We start from the raw sequence: 3,573 nt of genomic DNA, 5'->3' as shown, positions 1-3,573 counted from the left end.
CCCGCCCGCCCCTCGCCGCCGCGGCTCATGCGCGCTCCCCGCCTCGCCCGGCCCGGCCCGGCCCGCCCCGCGCCCCTCACCGCCGCCACCGGGCCGCGCCGGCCTCGCCTGGCTCCGGGATCGGCTCCGGGATCGGCACCGGGAGGACGGGCGGGGGCGCCGCCCCGGGAGGGCGGGACGGGGCAGCGCCCCCCGGACCGGGCTGACCTGGGCAGGTGCGGACGGACCCGGTGCGGGCAGGGCTGCGCTGCGCTGCCTCTGCGGGATGCGGGCAGGGTGCCGAGCTGCCATCCGCACCTCCAAAGGTGTCTGCCCTCCGTCACACCCTCCGGGCTGCAGGCAGCGTGTCCTGCCCGTCGTCCTGCCCGCCGGGGTGTAGGCACTGAGTGTCCCGCCTGTCATCTTCCCCTCCAGGGTGTTCTGCCTGTTGTCCTGCCCTCCAGGTCGTAGGTAGGACACCTTTCCCCTTACCCTGTTCTCCAAGGTGCGGACAGGATGACCTGCCTGTCGTTCTGCCCGACAAGGTGCCCTGCTTGTTATCCTCTGCTCCAGGGTGTCCTGCTCATCATCCCACCTTCCAAGGTGTTGGTAGTGTCCTGCATGTCACTGTTCTTTCCAGGGTGTCCTGTTCAGCATCCTGCCCGTAAAGTGCAGGCAGGATGCCCTCCCCATCCATCAATCCATCTAAACCCAGGGTGCTCCAGGTCCCCTCGTAAAGCCACCCCAACCCCCTGGGAATGATGCTGGGTGTGAGCCTGTTGCGATGTCCATGGGACACTTTCCCAGCACCCAGGCTTGGGATGTCACCCCTGTAGAGCTGGTGGCACCTGGGAAGGTGCCTCAGGGCAGAGCCAGCCTCAGTTACTGGCTGCGGGAGTACACAGCCACACCAGGATCCAGCAGTAGCCCAGAAATGAGGGAAAATCACATAAATTTTGCCAGGTGAGAGCAGAACCCAGAGCAACCACTGCTGTCAGGGCCACCCTGCCTGCCATCACCGGTGCGTGGCTCCTGCGGGGCTGCCGGGAACTGGGAGGCCCTGTGGCACAGTTGTGCAAAAAAAAGCCCAGCCCAAGCCGGGAGTTTCCCCGCGGTTTTCCCCTCTTTGTCTCCATTGCGGGAAAAGAGCTTAATTAACGTCTGCAGAGAGCAGGGAAAGCTCGGTGTAATTGCTAGGTATGATTATCGGTGGAGCGGAGGGTGCTCAGCAGGATGGGAGGGACAGGCACAACCCACCTTCTTTGTATAAAATGAGGCATATCCAAGGCGGCCTCGCTTCCCAGCCAGTGAGCTGCCTCCTGGGAGAGCTCGGCTGCCTGGGGGTGGCTATTGGGCAGCTCCACGTGCTTGCTGGGACCAGGCAGCACCTTCGGAACTTTCGAGGTCCCCTTCTCACTGTAAGCAGTGTCCATTGCTCATCCTGGCAGCTGCTCCACGTGTGCAAACGTGCCACCATGTTCATTTTCTGCATCCACAAAGCACAATTTTGCATCTCCAGGAACGGGATGAGGGCAAGGGGAGATAGGGGGGCCTGGCCACCATGGGGTTTGACAGGGGCAGGGAGAGCAGGCAGCCACGGGCTGGATGAGGTACAAACCTCTCAAATGATGCAATATCAAGGCACCCTCTGTTGTTATTTTCTGGCTCCACTGAGCAGAGGGGGCCAAGGAATGGACTTGAAAAGAACAGCAAATGTTGAGCAGTTGCTGAGGAGTGCTTTGTTTCACATGAAGAGCTGTGCTGGGAAAGGCAGGAGGAGGAGGAAGAGCAACAGGGGCAGTGGTGCTGCCTTCTTCCATGTGCTCACAGGAAACCATCACATCTCCTCTTGCACCGTGGCTTTGTTGCAGAGGTGGGTTGTGGATGAGAGCTCGTCCTCTCAAACCAGCATGATGCTGTGGAGGGGGTCATGTGGTGATTCCTCAGTGCTCTGGCCCTCTGGTCACTGTTCCCACCGTTCCCACTGTTCCCACCACTCGAGGCAGGAGGAGGCCAAGGAGCAACAGCCGAGCACACACTGCAACTGTAAATGCTGGAGAAGGTGCTTGGCAGTGGGGATGAAGCAGTCCAAGCCATTGAGCATGTAAATTAAATTGATATGGACCCCAGGAAGAGGAGATGAGGGAAAAAACAATTACATAGCCTGTATCAGCAAGGTGCTGCCATCTTACATGCAGTCCTGACATTGCTTCTCCAGCCTCTCGTGCTGGTGCTGAGCAGATCTCCCGGAGCTGCCCTGTGCCTGCCAGGATGCAGCCAACACAGTGACCTCCACCCCAACCCAGCAGCAATTTGGGTATCCCCAACAAGGGTCAGTTCTGGCTTGTAAAAACACCTGGCCAAGAGTTTAAAACTCCACAAATGTAAAAAACACCCTTTAAGGAAAGGCAGGAAATAATCTGGTTTTCTGGATGCAGATCCTCTCGGGATATTGGGACCTGGAGGCAGGACAATGCCCCTTGCCCAGAATGGGGCTGGCTGATGGGGCATTTACACTTTAAAATTAACTTAAAAGCACATTTTAGGATCATGGAATCCCAGAATGGTTTGGGTTGGAAGGGACCTTATAGACTCTTTATTTCCATTCCCCATGCCACGGGCAGGGACACCTTCCACTAGACCAGGTTGCTCCAAGCCCCGTCCAACCTAGCCTTGGAGACTTCCAGGGATGGGGCATCCACAGCTTCTCTGGGCAACCTGTGCCAGTGTCTGACCCATGGGCTGCCCACCTTTCAGACTCTTAAGTCTGTTAGAATAAAATGTGTGCTGGGTCTGGAGAGCCTCTTCCATGTGTTGCTGCTCTGGAGACATCCCAAAAACTCCCACTAACTGCTGTCCATATGGGGCTGTGCAGGGCCAGCATCTCCACTGCTGGGATGGTGAGATGCTCAATGCGTGGGACTGGGAGCACTGGGAGCGCTGGGAGTCCAGACTTCAGCCCATGACTGCTGAGCCCTGTGCACCAGGCACAGAGACAGGTGAAGGAAAGGACATGACTGATGCCCAGATCGAGGATGGGAGACTCAACATTCCCTATCTCCCAAGGCTTTATCCTGGGATAAAGGATCGCAGCTGGCTGCTGGATCCCGTTTATCCTTGGAGTGGCAGGGGGACAAAGCCCCTTGGAGCAGCCACATGCTCACACATCTGCAGGACGGGCTGTGCAGAGGCTGGTCTGGCTGAAGGAGAGTGATTCCCGAACAAAGAGGGATTTGCAGCTGGTTTGTGCGGCAGCATCCGGGCCAGCCCCAGCCTCCTCCCGCACGCTGCTCCGCAGCCTGGGCTGCTGATTGGAAACCGGAGCCCGCCATCACTCCGACAGCCAGGAATTATGCTGATGGATTTTTTTTATTATTTTTCCCCCCCTCCCTGTGCTTGAATGCACTCAGCAAATATAAGCAAAAGGGGAAAAAAAAGAAGAGCGAGAGAAAATCCAAACAGATTCGATTTTAGATATGGTGACAAAGCAAAATGGTTGCAGTGCAAAGAAGGAAGGTTAAGGGGGGAAAAGCTCCTGCCTCAAGGAGGAATGAGGCTCCCAGGAGCCCTGAGGCTGCTGTTTATGATTTACAG

At 57.5% G+C, this 3,573-nt stretch overlaps 1 protein-coding gene across 4 annotated transcripts in view; it reads right to left on the bottom strand.

The window, feature by feature from the left end:
• Positions 1-167, bottom strand: part of ZNF512B (zinc finger protein 512B) — a 30,409-nt gene extending 30,242 nt beyond the window's left edge. For 2 of the 4 annotated variants that reach the window (XM_042047343.1, XM_042047361.1), the window contains exon 1: positions 81-163. The gene's annotated coding sequence lies outside the window, so the exon portion shown is untranslated. Of the gene's footprint in view, positions 1-80 lie in introns of all 4 variants that reach the window. The other 2 variants (XM_042047379.1, XM_042047351.1) reach the window with 2 other exon arrangements.
• Positions 168-3,573: the final 3,406 nt, after the last annotated feature.

The sequence above is a fragment of the Corvus kubaryi genome, unplaced genomic scaffold (assembly GCF_017639235.1).
Source record: "Corvus kubaryi isolate FWS band 111438036 unplaced genomic scaffold, C.kubaryi_AGA036_p1.0 134, whole genome shotgun sequence".
NCBI classification, from domain to species: Eukaryota; Metazoa; Chordata; class Aves; order Passeriformes; family Corvidae; genus Corvus; species Corvus kubaryi.
The sequence above is the reverse complement of the archived record's forward strand: the minus strand, read 5'-3'. Positions and strand labels throughout refer to the sequence as shown.